This window comes from Culicoides brevitarsis, chromosome 1 (genome assembly GCF_036172545.1).
Source record: "Culicoides brevitarsis isolate CSIRO-B50_1 chromosome 1, AGI_CSIRO_Cbre_v1, whole genome shotgun sequence".
NCBI classification, from domain to species: Eukaryota; Metazoa; Arthropoda; class Insecta; order Diptera; family Ceratopogonidae; genus Culicoides; species Culicoides brevitarsis.
In genome coordinates this window covers 35342459-35350409 of record NC_087085.1, presented here as the reverse complement: position 1 = coordinate 35350409, position 7951 = coordinate 35342459, and positions in this window count along the sequence as shown.

Sequence of the window (7951 nt, the reverse complement as noted above, 5' to 3'; positions counted from 1 at the left end):
TTGCAATGTTGTTATGTTGTTATTATTATAATAATAATGGTTACAGAACGTCGTTGCGACAAGTGAAACGAAAGTATCATTGAAATTAAATGAGGGATGAGGTTATTAATTGATTTTATTCAATTTGTTGTGAAAATTCAAACCAAATCCAGGTTTTATTTGTTTTTGTTTTATGTTTATTTGCTTTGCATAATGAAGCCATAACTCTTTTTTTGTCGCCCGCTGAACATCACAACTCTTGATGTCGCCCATTTTTCATCTTAATTAAATAATTTGTCTCGTTTTAATAAATAAACGCCGCTTTAAATAGTAAACGAAGCAGGATTAAAACTAATTCCGTATCCGCTTCTAACTTTCTTATTTCGCGGCTTGTTTGTTGTTTATGTTTAACGAACCAAATTTTAATACAACTAATATTTCATGTTGTGCTTTTCTTATTCTTGTTCCAATTTTCCGTCGTTTCTCAACTAAGGGACGTCGAAACAGTGTCCGAATCAACCGCACGAACCTCAACAGATTAGACATCAACACACATGTTAATTCCGCTCGTTTTGCATCGAATCTCCGCGCGTCAGGATGCCTGTTGCCGCCTCATGTGCCATCGAGATTATATGCAGAACGAATGTAAATGTTGCAAATTCTAATTTCGTGCTCTACTGAATTTTCTCGTCCATCCCTGTGTTTCGACTATTTTTTTTTTATTTTTATAATAAGCAGATTCACACTGCGATGCTGTATTAAAGTTAAGTAAGGGGAGCTGGATTACAGAAATTTTTGCTAAAAAATAAAATCCCGGTAATGCCCTTATTAATAAAATGGTCTACAAAGTGCTTCCGGATTTTTTCAGTGGTTTTAAAAATGATTTAAAGTCATCAATCTTTTAAAATTTTAACTCTTGCTTTTATTTTTTGTCATATCCGGCTAAACAATACAATAAAAAATGTCTTTTGCTACTGTTCTGTTGATAATCATCAGGTTAATTTGCATAATCTCACACGCATCGTGCTCGTTTTTTTTTGTTTTGTAAAAAAAAACCACATACTGTTCTTCACATTCACACCTACTACAACGGATTTGTTTCAAAATGTAAAAAAGACGTAAAGTAAAGTGATTTTAGAAATAAATATTTTTTTTAAAAATTATTTGAGCGCATTTTGTAACCATTTGAGAATTTAAAAAAAATTTTGAGATTTGAAATTCTTTTTAAAAATATTTTTTAGCTTAATTAATTTAAAGTAAATTAAAAGTAATGATGAGAAAAAAATAATTTCTTAAAATATTTTTAATATTTTAATATATTTTTATTAAAAATATTTCTTAAAATATTATGAGGCTAAACGCTTTTTCTAATTAATTAAAATATTTTTATGAACCATTTTAAATCAATTTAACCTAAATTTGGTAAATTTTGTAGCTGGAAGTGAAAATTAATTTCCCTCATAATTATTTTTTTGGCATTTTTTTTTCATTTTTTTTTTAGAACATCTTTAAATGGCTCCTTTTTAAAATTTAGAAAAAGTTTTTAAAAGTTGTTTCTAACATCAAAACCTTCATTTTGAGACGGATCCGTTCTATAAAAGTTTTTAAAAATTTGTTTAATAAGAGGATTTTGACTTAATAATTTTTAAAGTTTAAAAATTTTTATCGCTTTTAACATTTTAAGCTTTAATTACGCAAAATTTAGAAAAAGTCCAAAACAAAAGTTGTTTCTAACAATCAAAAATTTTGAGACGGAGAACCGTGATTACAAAAGTTTTTGAAAAAAGAGGATTTTGACTTAAATTTTTTTTCATCAATTTTTTTTGCTAACATCTTTAAATGGCTCCTGTACATCGAAAACGCAAAATTTAGAAAAAGTCTTTTTTGTAATTTTTAGTACATTGTGTTTATATGTTTGTCCAGCATTTGATTGATTGGCAATAATTTTTTTTTAAACGATGACTAATTTATGTAACAAACATATACTACAATTCGAATTTGCTTAGCTAATTCAAGGTACTTTTTTTTCAACATATTTTTAAATAATTTTTAATAATATGACGTTGTTTTTCGTAATAAATAAATTTCAATAAACTTTTTGATGTTTTTTTTTAATTAATTTTAATTTCAATTTAAATTTTAAATAATTTTAATTTGTAATTAATTTATCAAAAAATTTACATGATTTTTGCTCAAATCTTAAAATATTTAAAAATAAAATTTCTATAAAAATTCTTTCAAAAATTCAAAATCAAAATTAAATATTTTCAATATAAAAAGTCACAAGTTTAACAACTCAAAAGTACAAAAATTTAATAATAAAACTAAAAATTGATCAAAAAATTTCTATTGAGACTTCAAAGAGACATTTAAAGACATTTTCATATCCTTTATAGACGTACTTTACTTAAAAATGCCACTACATGACTTGACAAAACATCTCATTCGTGGGTAGAAACTACAATCTGTCACAATAAAACATAAATTTTAAGGTGTAACAACATAATTACTGTATCTTTGTGTATCACAAGTCAAACGACAAACAAGTAAGTCTCCGTGATATTATGTCATAAGAAGTTACTTACAAACAATCATCTACTTTAACAAAATGATTTATACGATTTTATTGTTCTTTGAAACAATCGAGTGAGATGCAGAAGATTAGTCTTGCACAACTTAGTTGAACTGAAAAATCCTCCGACTGAACGATTAGACAAAAGAAACAATTTTAACGTGAATTTATCTGATGAAACACTCCCAAAACGAACGAAAAAAAAAGTTGTGCAAAGACGACACACATATGCTTTGTCAAATCGACATCAAATCGTGCTTAGAGTGAATAATTTTCTGCCGAGATTAATCTTCATTTTTCGACATAAATCACAAAATGGCAACAAAATGTGTCAAGGCTCTGACATGTGTCATTTTTCAGCTTCGACATTTTTCTCCGTGCTGCGTGTTGGGATAGTCTGTAGCAATTTCCGGCCTGAAATAAGACAAATTCGTGCCTCTCCAAACTAAATCAAGTGTTATCATCGTGTGTCGGGTACCCTTTTAGTTATTGCATGAAGAACACTTAATCGCATTCAATATTTATACAATTTTCTCACCCTTATTAAAATCCAATGTAAAGCGAGTGCACGGCAGAGACACGTAACACAAGAACCTTATCTGATCAGTTTAAATACATCAATGTCCAGACATTTATCACCCCTTCCTGATCTGAAAATGCGGAATACGGCGAACGAATGTTTGTGTGTGTGTGTGAAAACTATAATCAGGATATTTTTCATCTTTTTTTTCTGCTGCGTTGTGATGCCGTGACATGTCGTGTGTGTTGAAGGATAGGAAAAGCGTTTCACTGGAAACCTGTCAAGGATATGTCAAGAACAGCGGTTTGACATTAGATCAGATAATGATAGATGCGTCACGGAGATGAATGAGAAAAAAAGTGCGAAAGATTCGGTTTTTGTTGCTGTTCGTTGGGAGAAATTTAATTTTTTTTCGATTGATGAATTGATTGCATTTTTACAAGAATTAAAAATTTCAGATAAAAGAATTTTTTATTTTTCTTTTCAACTCAAAATTTGAGTTTAATAAAAAATTTTAAAATCTTTCAAAAATAACAATAATAAAATTTTCTTTCATTTTATAGAAGTTTAAAAAAAAAAATAAATAATTAAAAATTTTGTAAAACAAATTTGTAAATTTATCAAAAATTAAGCAAAAATATTAATTTTCAATTTTAAGTTGAACTAATATTTTTTTATTAATAAAATAATTTAATTAAATAATTATTTAAAAATTTTTTTTTTCAATTTTTAATTTTTTTTTTTTTATTTAATTTTTTTAATTAGTAATTTTTAATATTTTTTTTAATTTATAAAATTATAATTTTAATTTTATATAAACTCTTGCTTTATATTAATTTAATTTATTTTAATAAAAATTTGAAAAAAATAAATTTTAAATAAATAAATTTTTAAATTTAATTAGTAATTTTTTAATTAAATAATTTTAACAATTTTATTTTTTTTATTAATATTTAATAATTATAGATTTTGTTATTTTAATTTTAAGTTTTATTTAAAAAAAAAATAAATATTTTTAAATTTTTTATTAAATAAAATTTATTTTTATTAATTTGTATTTAATTTTTTTTTTCTTTGAATTACATATTTTATAAAAAAAAGCATAGCTTAAAAAATTAAATTAAAATTAATTACCAAATTTTAGAAAAAAAAATATTTTGGTATAAAAAAAAACAAAAAAGTAATAATTTTAAAAAAAATATATTTTTTATAAAATTTAAATTCTGTACAAAAAAAATTTCAAGGCTGTAAATCCCTTGATGAAAATTCCGAATCAAAGATTTACAAAACGCAAAAAAATGAACTGCTCGTTAAAATAACTTCACGTCACACGTACATGATGTCTTGAAACAATCACACACAGACACCGAGTTCACATGAAAATTTGCCATAAATTTCCAACTTTTTATATGTGCATAAATTTTTGTCATATTCAACATTTCCACATGACTTCACCTTGCCGCTGTTGTTGTTATTTTCTCTTCTGTCATTTTTGTGTGTTTGTATCAGATCTTTCCTAACAGCAAACAGACCCGCTTGTAACATTTTTTTTTGTATATTTATTTATGTGACAGAACAAACATTTTACATTACATTTTTTTTTTGGCGAAGACACACGACAAAAATTTGCGATTTGCATATTTTTCACAAAAATCAGTCAAAAAGCTATTGTTAGCGCCCAATGTTTGTGTGTTTGTGCGGTTGGTTGACATATTTGCATTGTCTGAATTTGTAAAATGGACATGACTTGTGTGACATTTTAATTTTGGTAGAATTTTTTACGAGGCAGAGGGGGGATTTTTCGCACCTAAGCGTTTTAAATTTGTAACATTTCGTTCGTCTTTAAGACGCAAAACCCTCAGAACGGATGAATTACTTTTCCCTGTGCACCTACTTGGGTTACACAATCAGTGGTTTAATAATAACTATTACACACAAGTACACATAAACCATCATCATCATTTCATAAAAGTCTGGTAAAGCACCCAAAAAATAAGCAAAGCATGAGGAGGAGGATGATGAGGATATAAAAGCAACAACAGCAAATACATTCAATGTTCCTCAAAATAGCTCCATGCCGTTCCCTGTGTGCTCTATCGTACATGACAAATACGATTATACAACAACAACAACAAAATAGCGCGCGGCACAAGAAGAATACTCCGCTCACAGGATCCATACTCGTAATTTTATGTGAATAAAACTTCATCTCCGTGGCCATCTGGTGTGGTTTTGCGGCACTATTTGGCATTATAGGACGACGTGGTAGTACTGTTGTTGTTGTTTTTATTCCTCCTGTTCTGTATTTTGCCTCTTTAAAGCCGAACAAGTACGACGATGATGGAGTGTCTGTGTACTTTTTGTCATATCATTTCTATGGAAGGTAGGTAGGTACCCACAAGACTCTGCCAGAGAAATTGAAATTCATTCATTCACAACTTTTGCCTGAATTCTTCTTCTTTCTTTTTTTTACACGTTCGAATATTAAAGCAGAACCAACAAAAATTGACGATGTTGTTGCTGGATTAAAGCAACGAGGAGAATGGAAGCGGAGACGCTCGGTACTTGTTGGCTTTTGTTCGAAGGATTCAAAATGTTGAATAATTGAAATAAAGATAAATGGATATTCTTAAAGTGTGAAGAACATACATACGCCTAATACACACAGGACGAACAAAGGAGAGAGAGAAAGAGATGTTTGAACGTCAATGCGAAGAGATATAAATGCTGTTTAAAGGAACGTACCTTTCGTAATTGAAGTTGCGAAACGAAGGGAAAGTAAGTAAAAATTTTATTTTGATGCATTTAGAGATGTGTCGTGTTAATTTTTCTTGAAAACTTTTTTTATCGGAAAATTAGTTCATTTAAAAATTCTAAATTTAGTTATTTGAGGCTTATAAAAAAATTAAAGATTTTAAAACTGTAGTTTACTTTAGTTAATTTTCTTGAAAAATCTAAATTTTTTTAACTTGTTTGATTGATTATTATTTTTATTTTTTTTGTTTTTAAAATAATAAAATTATCTTAATTTTTTATCTTATTTATCATGTTTTTATTATATTTAAGTTTTCAAGTTATTTTTGAGCTTTTGTTCAATAGCGTTAAATAATTTTTCATTTCATTACTGTTAAGCTTCTGTTCAAGTTCTTGCCTTCTATTCATTTATAATAATTTTATGCAAATTTTTTTCATGGAAATCATAAAAGTTGCTTAATTAGTTTTCTCAGTATTAATATTTATAACAACGAAAAAAAATAATCTTAAATGTTTTCGATTTTTTCCTACATATTTTTTTTTTTTTTTTTGTAAATCACAGAAAGAATATTTAACATAGAGAATCTCTAAAAATAAAAATTAAATTTAAATTAAGAAAAAATTTAAATTTAGAAAAAATAACTATATTTTGAAATGAATGATTTTTTTTAAAAAAATAACTTAAAAATTTATAATTTTTTATGAAAAACGAACAATACCGTAATGTAGATAATGCTAAGAGAAAAAACTATTAAAATTCAAATGAAACAGAAAAATTTAGATAAATTATAAGTAGACTAATTTTGAAGTTAAAGAACACAATTTTTAAAATATAGCAATTTAAAATTTAAATAATTTTTAAATTAATTTAATTTTTTTTTAGTTTTAATTTAATTTAATTTTTTTCACACAAAATGATGAGGAAACAAAATAATGTCAAAAAATAAGAATTTGCAACAAAAAATATTAATTTCTCCATTTTTAAATTTTCGAGCTTTATCTTCATTACGGTAATTTAAAAAAAAATTGTTAATATTTAAAAGTCACATACATACCAATATTATGCAAAACTTTTAAAAATTCTGTAAATAGTTATTTTTCTTTGAAATCGAAAACATTTTTGATTCTTGTATGGGCCTTACCTAAAAATTTTCCTTCGATCTATATTTTGACTTTTTAAGCTTATTAGGTTCTCCTCACTATCAACTTTTTTTTTGCCTCTGAAAAATATAAATTTTTTACATCATAATTATTTTTCTTATTTTAAGTAACAAATACTAAATTTTATTCAAATTTTACAGACATTCGCTCGTTGTACAAATTTTATGGACACCCAAAGATCAATCAATCACCATTGTTTGCCTTTCTAAGACCATCTTGGGATTATGTTTATTTATTTGTCCGTTCGTCAAAAGGTATCGAAATCGTAAAATTGCTGCTACAGATTAAACTATTACAACGGACTTTACGATTATTGTTTTAAAGTAAGTGTTGAAGTTATTTATTTATCAAGAAGACACCATCAAGACGACGAACGAAAGTGAAAATTGACCTTACAAATGAAGGTCCTTAATTATGTTTGTGCAAAGGATATGCCGAAGACAGCATAAGGTAACGTCCCTTATCAAAAGGTCTCAATCAACAAACACCCAACTTCCGTATATTTTGACATGGGATACGGAAAAATTTCTTCTCTCTCTATTTTATTATGATTATAAATATTGGTACATGCATTATAAAGTAATAAATTATACACAAAAGTTTCTCTATCGAACGTTTCGTGCCAATATATGGCAAGAGCAGAGGGAGAACAAGACACAAAAGTATATAATTCATGTGCCGCGTGACTCTTTGCATTTGTGTTGCTAGCCTGCATCGAAACAACCGATTCCATGACAAATTGCAACTTGTACTTGCATTTTTTTTCCCGAGTTTTTTCTTCCACAAAAAACGCATAAATAATAGTTGCAGTCATGTTAGAGGCGAAACTAGTAGCGAAGATGATGAACGACCAACTGTACTTCGAGACAAGACAGCGAATGGCGAAGAATTGAAAGAAAAATTGGTATTGTTACTGATGCGCTGCTGATAATAACGAAAAGAAGGAACGAAGAAGCGGTAGCTTG